Below are 12,355 nucleotides of genomic sequence, written 5' to 3'. Positions count from 1 at the left end.
TTGTTAAAACAACAAAAACACCTGTGGATAGGTAGTTTATATAGGGAAGAGGTTTATTGAGCTGGCAGTGCTCGAAGCAGAAAGCCCAAACAGAATTACACCCTCTCTGATGAGGGTCCTCAGAGGTTATATAGCATCATGGTGGAAGCCTGGAATATTCACAAGAGGATGGGGCTATCTATGTGTTAGGAAGCTAGAAAGACATGCAAGGGCCAGGGCTCATTCTTCTATAACAACTTGCTCCTGAAGGAACTAATTTGGGGTCTGAAGAATTGCCTAAGTCAGTGGTTCTCAACCTTTCTATTGCTGTGACCGTTTAACACAGTCCCTCGTGTTGTGGTGACACCCACCCCCACAACAACAACTATATAGTTATTTTCATTGCTACTTCATAACTGTAACTTTGCTACTGTTATGAATAATAATGTAACTGTCTGATATACGGGATATCTGATATGTGACATCTGTGAAAGGGTTGTTCCACCCTCCACTGGGGTCATGACCCATAGGTTGAGAACTGCTGTCCTAAATCTCTTCAGAGTAGAGCAACGCCATTGACCTAGCTGCCTCCCCTTAGGCTCTGCCTCTTAAGGGTCCCTCTACCGCAACACCCCCACATAGAAGACCCAGCCTCCAACCCATGAACACTTGTGTTACAAACCACATATAAGGCAACTTTGTTGCTTTCTTTGATATTATTGCTTGTTAACTCTTTTGTATCTTGCATAACTAGTGTAAATGTAGGAGGGAAGATACTTTAATTATTTTCTGCCTCCTAAAATATTTTATTTTTGACAGTTTCATGCATCTACCCAATTTATCTTGATCATCTCCACCTTCAGATGTCCCTTCCCACTCCTCCTTGTCACCACCAACACATCCCTTTCTATCCACCATGCTTTCTCCTTTTTATATTTATAGCCCTCCAATCATTGCTGTTTTCTGGGATGTGGGCTGCCCTTGCTGCCTTGACCATGTACAGGGAGCCACATGCAATAAGTTCATGAGTACAACGGCTATGTCATACCCAGAAACAGCATTTCAAATACTCTTTCCTATCCTCCAGACTCCACATTCTTTCTAACTGCTCTGAGCCTTGTGGAGACAATTTAGATAGGTGTTTCAATTAAGACTAAGCACTCAATAGTCATATTTTCTCAGTACACGAACTGGTTATGAATCTCAGGCCAGGGTTGAGAGTAGCAGTAATCAGTGGGTATAAACATAAATATTTAAGAAAAAGTTTTACAACATGACCATGTAGCAAACATCAACAGTGGGTTTCCTAATAGAGTCTGAGCTTTTGATCAGGGTGACAGTACCAGGATGACTCCCCTCCTGTGGAACAGGCCTCAAATCCAGTCAGGAAGCATTTGGTTGCCCCACAACCATCATGCCACTAATGCAACATTGGACACATCTTGCATGGCAAATCAAGTAGCATCTTGCATGCAAGGTCTAGTACTAGATAAGACTGGAATTCTCCAGACCTATTCCAGATGGATTTTTCTATGTCATGCAACTAAAGCGTGTGGTGACTTCAGTGACAGGGTCTTACTGTCTAGTTCTGGTAGACAACCAAGGACAGTGGAATTAGCCCATGTTGCTTTGGGGGTGAGCCCCTAACCAATAACTCATAAGGAGGTATCTCAAGCCTAGCACTCAGGAAGGGGGACTCTAAACTCTTTCACATCTTGTTTTATTGGGGTGAACCCCTAACCAATAACTCATAATGAGGTAGCTCATTCCTGGCACAAGGGGAGTGGTAATTTAATATTCTGTTTAAGTCCATGGGAGGACATTTGGGAAATGCTTACAAAAAAACTTTAACAAAAATAAAATGTAGTTATGGGGAAGAACGGCTGAGTGAGGTGTGGATGGCCTGGCAGGACATGTAAATCCTTTGCATTGAGTTTTCATACTACTGGGTTCATTTTCTTCCTTTCCCTGCTGTCTGTGTGTTAAGGTGCAGCTGTTTATATTCCAAACGTCAAACCCTTCCACATCTGTTTGAAAGAGCATAATTTATTGAGTACGAAGTGTCACTGGAGCTGAGAAAAGGAGACACAGTTCCTACCAAGTGCCAGGAGTCAGATGTCTGCAGACAGGCGATAGCAGTGTCTCTCAGAGGCTGTCCTTGGATTTGATGCAACAGTGACATAGGACAAAACCAACAGACAGAACTCAGGGAGAAAATAAAGTTTAAAAAAACTACCCTTACGAACTGAAAAATCAGGCTTTTCCATCAAGTCCATCTGAAGAAAGATGCCTGAAAAAAAGGCAAAGCCCAGAATACATAGACAAATCGTGGGGTTGAAAGTCTAAGTTCTGAGAAAGAAACTATAGAGAAAAAAAATGGAGGGACAGAGAGGAAAGAGAGATGGAGGAAAATAAGGGAATTAAATTCCCATCTGTAGTTTGTGTGCTCCCCCACGACCCCTCCAGTAAAATAGAGAGAAAAAAGTGCATGCAAAAAGAATGCATCATTGGAGGGCAGACACACAGAGACAACAGGCTAACCTTGTGGTGCTGACTGATTTGGCGGCCTCCCCCCAGGATGTTCAGCCCTCCAGGGAATCTTTTTGAACCTGATAGAGGAAGTCATCTGTTTTCCTTTTCTTTTCAGAAGGTAACATTTTTTTTTCTCTGCTTCTGTGTGCAACATGGAGGACAGAATTGATATTTATTTTCATTGCTGTGTTTGGAAAATTATGCAAGCTGCTGAGTGGCGAAAGCTTTGCAGCTGTACAAGAGACAACCAAGTGTCAAGTTATTTTACATTCTAGACATCTTCCTCTTGACCTCAGACTCACCTGTCACCTCTGGGACACTAACCCAGCTCCCATGTTGCTGCACTGCTTTTCTTTGGCGAGACACGAACAAACTTCTATTCATCAACACCGAATTGGGTGCTGATGGTAGAATTCCAAATAGCTGTATCGCTTTCTACAGCAATTCTTTTTTGAATCGGCACCTTCCCTCCCTCCAGGAGTGGGAATAAGGTTCAAGAGGTAAACAAAGGTCAGATGTCTGGGAAGGCTGAGGTGTACAAGATTCCCAAGGGTGCTTCTCCTGGGTTCTAGAAGCTGAAGGTAGCAGCTGTGGGAAGAAACTCAACCCACCAAGATGCAAGGGACAAGAGTGTCCCCTAGAGAGGCAGAGAGCGCAGGGGCTGCAGCTCTCATGAGTCATTGCCAGTGGTGGGCTGGACTTTTGGGTGACACCACTGCATTTATGTTATCCCTGCTCCTGAAGTAGCCCTTTACCCACATTCCTGCTAGTAACCAATTCAGTTCAGCAAGCTGGACTTTGGTCTATCTTGGGCTCCCTATATAGATTGAGTAGACATGTGTGAGACACCCCAGGAAAAGTCTCACATAACAACCACTGAGAAGCCTGAGGGGGTGGTGCAGGTCTTTAATTCCAGCACTCTGGAGGCAGAGGCAGGTGGGTCTCTGTGAGTTCAAGGACATCCTGTTATACAAAGCTACACAGAGGAAGGCTGTCTCGAAAAACAAAAACCAAACAAAAAGCAATCACTTAAGAATCCCTCCCCAGTATGAGAAAGTCCCCTCCTAGTGAAGCCTCCATCTTATATAAACCTCAGCACTCCTGAAGACCACATGAAATTGAATCTGATTGCACACAGCAGAACTAAGGACCCTCCCTGGCTCCTTCTGCAAGGGAATGTTTAACAGGCAGGATATTGTGAGGGGGGCTTACGGATAATTCCTAGTGTCATAGTTTGCTTTGTAGTACTGTGATAAACACCACAACCAACCAAAGCAACTGGGGGAGGAAAGGGTTTACTTCAGCTTACTGTTGTAAGTCCATCAGGAAGTGAAGTCAGGTCAGAGGTCATGGAAGAGTGCTGAGTACTGGCTTGCTCCCCATGGCTTGTCCATGCATAGAAGTGTGAAATCCTTGTCAATGTCAGGTGTCTTTCCTATTGCTCTCCATTTTTTTTTTGACACAGGGTCTTTCACTGCAGCTGATCTCCTGGTAGCTGCCTGACTCTTTCCTTCCTGCACTGGGGTCACAGTGGCACACTGCCACACCTGAATTTTTATGTGGGTGTGTATGATCTGAACTCCGGCCCTCATGCTTGCATGACAAGCATTTCACCCACTGAACCATCTGCCCAATCCCCGGTCTGCTACCCAGTCCATTGTCCCCCTACACTCATCTCTAACCTTCTTGAGGGTAACCCACTCATGCAGTGACTGTGGGCTCCCATGTCATATGGAGTTATAGCTGGGTTAAGATGCTTGGAGGCCAACTTCTCATTGAAGGTACTGACAGTAGATGGGAAGTTGTGGGGAAGTGAGGTGGGGGCCTCCACTCTTCCTAGTCCTCCTTCCCAGGTCATGAATGTTGGATGACTTCGTCGTCAGGCCTCAGTCTTGCTGAGCAGTGTTTCTTTTTTCTTTTGCAGATTCTCATTCAGCTAATTCTTCCCTCTCATTTTCCCCTTCAAGATTAAGGTTACAATCCTAAGAGGTTTCTAGATAATGTCTTAACAACATGAACAACACGATCTCATAATTCATATTTGAGCAGCTGAGTAGAATCCCATTGCAATCATGTCACATATTCATTGACCCAATTCCCTGTGTGTGTGTGTGTGTGTGTGTGTGTGTGTGTGTGTGTGTGTGTGTGCGCGCGCGCGAGCACGCGTGCGCGTGTGAATATACGCATCCACAGTCTACTCTGTGCCAGTGGCATCTCTTTATATAGCAGTCTGATCCCATCCTCACATCCAGATTATGAGGCAGTCACCTCTGTTACATCCACTTCTGAGAAGAGGAAACAGATTCAGAGAGACAATGGTAGAGCCCAAGTTCGCATAGGAACTAAACGTGGGTATAGGGATTCGAATACAGCTCCACATTGCTCCAGATCTCAAGGTATACCCAGTCTTAGTATGAATCTAAAGATTAGCTCTCAGTAACTCACATTGAAATGTTACAGTGTAATTGCAACTTTAGTGCATCTAAAGCTAAAATAAGGTTGCCGGCTGAGGTGTACTCAAGCGTAACATTTTCAGAGAAAAATACACAAATAATAATGTAAAGTGTTTAACACTGAGCAGTGAACATGCCCAGAGAACCATTGGTTGGATAAAGAGGTAAGATATCATCGGCAGGATAAGCATCCACTCACAATCCCCTGTTCTTGCCCAACCAAACTCTATTCTCATTTCTTCTCAAGCTCCTGTAACATTCTATTATTGGATCTGTCTCTTGTGTACAGTAATGATTGCACTGTGTATTTATAGAGTTTCTGGCTATGATGGATAAAAACAGAATGAATCCTGCCTGAAAATACTGAGAGTCAAACAATATTATGAGACAAGGGTTTTTAAAACATCAGTCTGTGAAGGACCATGACCTTCATGGGCCAGGAGACAAACTCACAGTCAGTCCCAGTTTACACGAAATGGAGAGTGTCTTGAGTGCAGAAGAGAAATGGGCATGTTGATCCCTGGGGTGGAATGATGCAGAGACCCACAGAGACCAAGGCATCTAGGATTCATAGAGAGTAGTCATGAAAATACAACCTCAGCACAAAAGAACTCAGGATAGCTCTCAAAAAGCCCCCGTCCAACGTTCTGCCAAGCAGTGACCTTGGCACATATGTGCATCAACTCAGAAAGAAACATCAAAAATAAGAAGGAGCTGCCAGGCAGTGGTGGCCCATGCCTTTAATCCCAGCATTCGGGAGGCAGAGGTAGGCAGATCTCTCTCTCTCTCTCTCTCTCTCTCTCTCTCTCTCTCTCTCTCTCTCTCTCTCTCTCTCTCTCTGTGAGTTCTAGGCCAGCCTGGTCTACAGAGCAAGTTCCAGGACCGACAGAGAAACCCTGTCTTGAAAAAATTCAAAGAGGAAGAGGAGCAACTTCCAAACCTCACAGAGAGACAAGAATACTATCAAATTTGACTAACAAGACTGGAAAAACTCATGACTTATGGAACATCAAATAGAGTTCTCAGTAAAGTTTTCTCCATATTGACTCTAACAGGCACTGAAAAGTAAGCCTGGAAAGGCTCAGCCTTTACTACGTCCCAGAACAAAGCTCGAGAGCATTGACAGGAACACAAAATTATTCAGCATCTGGGAAGATAAAGGTGATAATGTCTGGTAGCCTGTGGAAAATTATCATACGTGCAAAAAGGTGGGGAAACATGAACCAAAATAATATGAAAGTCAATGCACTGAAACTGACTCAGAAGTGACAATTATTCACAAAAAAGGGACATAAAACGGTTGTTAGGAAAGACTGAGCATGTTATTCAGTGATACAGAAGATGTGGGGGAGGCTCACATTGAACCACAGGGGTGAAAAATACACTGGATGAGAGAAGCAGGCATTGAGGAAGCACAAACTTCAGTGTCATAAAACCATCACAGTTTCTTGGTACATTTGTCACTGCTGTTTGAAAGTCTTGGTTTTTTTGGTTTTTTGTTTGTTTGTTTTTTTAAGATTCATTTTATTGGTTACTTATGTGTCTGTGTACATGTACCCACACCTGTGTATGGGTACCCCCAGAGGCCAGAAGTAGGTTTCAGGAAACCTGAAGCTGGCGCTATAGGCAGTTGTCAGCTTACAGTATAGACCCAGGCTCTCTGCAAAGGCAGCAAGCACTCTTAACTGCTGAGCTTACTCTCCAGCCCCTAAAGTCTTCACTCGATGACGCCAATATCTGAATTTCTTTGGGTTTGCGGGTTTTTTTGTTTGTTTGTTTGGTTGGTTTCTTTTTGCTGTTTCTTTTCTGTTGTCTGGACCTATCTCCTGACATGCTGGTAATGTTTTGATTTAATATGTAGGAATATGTTTACTCTGAAATCCTGAATACTTGTGATTTCTGATGGTCAACTATGGGCAGAAGACCACCTTCATATCAAAGATGAAACTGATTTACCTCTGTGGCAGTGTGTTTTCTGTTTGTCATAACCCTTACAGTATACCTTACTGGGGGTTCTAATCGAAAAGGAGGAAGGGGATGAGGGAGAGAGGGAACGGGAAAGGGGAATATGAATTTCCAGAAAATCAAAGGACTTGAGAGTCAATAAGGACGGTGAAAACTTACTTTGTACCTTTCTTCTGTCTATTATGTTTTATACCCAACTGTTCTGGTTAGCTCCAGTTGTCAACTTGATAGAACCTGGAGTCACCTGAGAAGAAAGTGTCAAATGAGGAATTGTTGGGATCAGACTGACCTGTCTGTGAGGCATTGTCCTAGCATGACTTGATGTAGGAGGATGAAGCCCACTGTGGGCAGCATCACCCCTAGACAGGTGGTTCTGGACTACATAACACAGTTTCTGCCTTCGAGTTCCTGCTTGAGTGCCTGCCCTGACTTCCCTCCACAATGAACTGTGACCTGGAAGTGTAAGTCAAATAAGTCCTTGTCTCCCCTAAGTTTCTTTTCATCGGAGTGGTTTCTCACAGCAACAGAACAGAACACTAGAACATCAACATACATGTTCCCATACTTTTAACTAATGTGCACACAGATGATATGACAGAAATAAACATAGAGACAGATAGATTATTATATCATTTAACTTCACCATGACCCTAAACTCTGATAGGTACCAGGTTGGTAAAGACGTCATGGTTGAACAATATACACAATGACAACTATATGGGTTGGAGGTAGGACAAGACAGGAATCCAAAAAGCTACTGGGGGCTCAGGGCTCACACATACCTCAGGTGTCCTAAGAGGAAAACCCTATTTCGAGGGCAGTAGCAATGACTTAAGGACTCTCCTAGGCCCCACCTTCTCAGGACTCACACCAGGGCATTTCCAGCATTTGAGCTCTTTGGAGGAGAATCCCTGGCAAAGCACTTACTCCTGATCTACTCACTGTCCTCGGAAGGTTATGGGTTTGCTTGGGAATTTTGTTTTTGTTTTGATTTGGTTTTTGCCAGGCATGAATGATAAACTCTTTCCTTACTTACACACACACACACACACACACACACACACACACACACACACACACACAAATCCTAAATGGAGAAGGATGGAGATGTTTTCCCAAAGGAAGTTGCTACAATTTGATTATAAAATGCTCCTCAACCCTAAAGGTAAATGTTGAATACTTGGTCACCAGCTGTTGTGGCTGTATGGTAGACTTCAGCATGAAGGGGATATTTGGAGGATGAGGGTTACTAGGAATATGTCCCTGGAGCCTGTATCTTTTTCCACACCCCTTCCTGTCTTTCTCTCTGCTTCCTCCCTGCTATGAGGAATGAAGACCTCTCCTCCATGTGAGTGATGGGTGATGGGAAATGTCCCTCTGTGTATGTTTATCTTATTGGTAGATAAATAAAGCACTGTTGGCCAATAGGGAAGCAAGTTAGGTGGGACTAGGAGTTGAGGATAATTCTGGGAAATGTAGTAAAAAGAAGTCTTTCCATCCAGGCAGGAAGTGACATAGCAGGCAGACTCAGTATATAAGCAGGGACAAATATGAAATTGTCCTCTTTTCCTCCTGCTCTCTTCTCTATGGAGCTGCCATGTGATCCCGGGAAGATGACACTAGTGGAAGGCATCCTCCATAAGATAAGTCTTATGATTATGATTGATAATTAAGACTGAGCTAGCAGGTGAGAAACCCTAGTCATTGGCCAAGCAGCATTTGTACCTAATATAAGTCTCTGTATGTTACTTGGGACCTTAACATGATGGCAGGAAGAACTCAGGAGGCCTGGTGGAAAGCGCCCACATGGCGACAGGGCTCGGGTGGCTTCAGAGGAAAGACTAATCATTATAGAATGGTTTCAGGAGTGGGATTTGAACCCATGCCCCAGAAGAGACTGGAGGAAATGGTGAACCTGCCTCTGCGTGGCATTGGAGCAGCATCCATATGCTTGCGCCGTCCATCCCTCTTGGGGTTTGGACTGGGCACTCCTGGGATGGCCTGCAGCCCACGAGAGTTCTAGGGTTAGGATTCTCGAGCCACCTTCCCGAGACTAGTCAAGCAGAGGAAGAACCCTGGCTGCTGGCGGTAGTGTTACAAACTTCCACATAAACTTCACGAAAGCTCAAAAAGGGATTTTAGCAGCAAAAGAACAGAGACAAGCACGACTTCTTGGTAGCAGCATTTTCTCAGGTAGTCTCTGTTTTGCTAGAGACAAGCAGAGACTCGAGCAGTTCCTTTAATAGAAGCTTCCTAACTCAGCAAAAGTGGCAAAAACCTCAAGGCTCTTTAGAGGTCTTGCTAACAATTCAGTGGTGTGTATGAGCAGCTGGCAGTGGCAGTGACCACATCTCCAAGCCGGCAGCATGCTGCTTGATTGCAGCATAGACCAAGGCAGTGAGCACAGCTCTCAATGCTGGCAGTAAACATATGCCCACCATCTTGGAAAGACAGCTGCTAAAGCAGCCGAGGTTTAATTTTAGCAATGCTGTTTAGCAGATAAAAGACTGTGTGGCCAGAAAAAGGTAAAGATTTACAGTAAAGACAGATTCAGATGAAGAAAAACCTCTAAAGGTTTACAGTGTGTTTAAAAATATATGTAGGCTTGTGAGAGAAAAAGAAACAGGAGGAAATAGAGTAGCTGGGTGTGGTGGAACACGTCTTTAATCCCAGCACTGGGGAGGCAGAGGCAAGCAGAACTTCAAGGTCAGCCTGGTGTTCAGAATGAATTCAAGGGCAGCCAAAGTTACTCAGAGAAACCCTGTCTCATAAAAGGAAAACATAAAAGTAAAAGAAATAGAGTAATGAAAAAAGCCATGTAAAGACGGAAAATACAGAGTCTGGATACTATATGCTATGTTGTTGTCTTTAAATTGTTTGATTGCCAAGGAAAGAGTTACAGCTGCTAAAAAACATTTGGTTATAAGTGCTGCTGAATTAATCCAACTTACGCATTTTAACAATGCTTTGACTTCAAAATTTAACTCTAAGGACAGGCTACTAGAGAAAAGATTTCTTGTTTGTGTTTTCACAGAAAATGAAAAGCTGTGGATTTGTTCCACACTAATATGGTTTGATCAAGCAAGACCCCCTGAAGCAGTGGCCCAACCAATCCTACATCCAAAACAGCTGAGATGATGCAGCGATAGAGGACTACAGCCAGGATTTCTGTTTTTTTATCATGATCCCCATGATCACCCCCAACCAGCAGGAGGCAGTTTGGAATGAATGACACCCAAATGCCCAAATATTGTTTATAAATGTTTGTTTTAATGGGGTTGGTTATAAATGGTAATGATCATAGTCAATCTCTTTTTGCAGAGAAAAAGGGAAATAGGATATGGAGATGAATACTTTACATTGGTATGGATTTTCATTTATTGATACAAATTTAAGGTTAATTTTATTATACATAAATTTCTCGTTTGATATTATGTTTATACAGATCTTTTAAAATGTAATGCATAATTAAATACAGATTATAAAGTAACCTATAATAGTCAGAACTTATAATTAGGTTAGTTAGGTTTTCTAGATATACAGAGATGTATTTGAGATGAATAGATATTCTTCAAACCTTTCAAAGACCTACAAAATATATGGAATTTAAATGGTTTAGGGTTTTTATTGACCATGAGACACAACTGCTCCTGGCACACCAATTATGTCAGAAAGGAGAATGGGCATTGAAGAAACTTGTTATGGAGTTTGCCTTCAACATGGCAAGATTAGCCATTTGGGCAAGAAACTGCTCTTGCCTGAACTGATTGTTGCTGTATAAACTGGACATGCAGGACCCACAAGAAATTGACTGCTGAACTTACAAAACAAGATGAACAGTCCTGAAGGGTTCCTGCTGAAATGGAGAAGCATGCCAGACACACTGTGGCCTATGGACTGAAGATGGATGCCCCAACGTTACAGAGGAACTTTGGGTGACTGTCCATGTATCGAGATGTCTCTATCAATCCTAAAGTTTATATATTAACCTTCTGTGGTCTTTGATGGAGTTGATGACAGATAGTATGGTTACTGTTTTCTTCAGTTATTATAAAAGTTACCCTTCTTTTTATTTAGACAGAAAAGAGGAGATGATGGGGAAGGTCCTTCTGTGTATATTTTTGGTTGATAAATAAAGTACTGTTGGCCAATAGAAAAGCAAGATAGGTGGGAATCAAGAGGAGAATAGGAATCAAGGAGAATTCTGGGAAATGTAGTAAAAAGATCCAGGCAGGAAGTGACATAGCAGGCAGACTCAGAATATAATCAGGAAATTGCTGTCTTTCTCTTGCTCTTCCTCCTGGTCTCTGCTCTGGAACGGCCATGTAACCCGGGAAGAAGGTGTCCTCAATAAGATAAGTCTTATAAAATATAGAGATTTATGATAATTAAGACTGAGCTAGCATATAAGATATCCTAGTCAATTGGCCAGCAGCATTGTAAACTAATATAAGACTGTGTGTGTTATTCTGAGTACCCACATGGCAGCAGGGCTCGGGCAGATGGAGTAAAGACTTATCGTTACAGATGGGGGAATGTCCTTCAGTATGCTGTGAATATATGTTTCTCTTATTAATTGGTGAATAAATGCTGATTGGTCTGTAGCCAGGCAGGAAGTATTGGTGGGGCTACTAGACTAGGAGAATTCTGGGAAGGGAAACTGTGGTGATATCTTTCTTGCACAAATAAAGCCTGTCTGGGGATCAGAGAATGGATCTTGCCACTAGCTAACCATAGAGGTATGGAGGTCTGTACAGACAGAGAGGAAGTGACATAACTGGGGAGAAATAGGATATAAGCAAGAAGAAACAGGAAATTGCTCTCTTCTCTGCTGAGATGCTTAGGAGGTAGGGTGTACTGTGGCTTGCTCTTTCTCTCTAACCTCTCAGCATTGCCCTCTATATCTGACTCAGGATTTTTATTATATAGACCAGTTAAGAACTCCTCTAACAAGAAACAAAGGAGAGAGAGAGAGAGCATGTGGCTGCCAAAGGAGTAACATAACAGAGCATTTTGGGTAAGCCACAGTCTCGTGGCAATACATAGTTTAATAGAAATAGGTTAATAATTAAGAGAGAGCTAGCCAATAAGAAGCCTGAGCCATCAGCCAAACAGTTTATAATTCATATAAGCCTCTGTGGGTTTATTTGGGTCCAAATGACTACAGGACCAGGTGGGACAGAAACTCTGTCTACACATGAGCTTGCCACAGTGATGCTTTACCCAAGTGTGTGGAGTCAAGCAAACACAGACCGAAGGCTCTCAAAGCTTCATCCAGAATACACCTTTCCTCTCCTATTCATTCTGTCAGATACCTTCTCACAGTTACCAGGAAGCTAACAGAGTGAAGGTGCTAGATAGGACAAGAGTGAATGGTCATTGCATCAGCCCTCAGTTCTACATCCTGACACTGTGTCCCCAAGGTG

Source organism: Cricetulus griseus, chromosome 4 (genome assembly GCF_003668045.3).
Source record: "Cricetulus griseus strain 17A/GY chromosome 4, alternate assembly CriGri-PICRH-1.0, whole genome shotgun sequence".
NCBI lineage: Eukaryota > Metazoa > Chordata > Mammalia > Rodentia > Cricetidae > Cricetulus > Cricetulus griseus.
The sequence above is the reverse complement of the archived record's forward strand: the minus strand, read 5'-3'. Positions refer to the sequence as shown.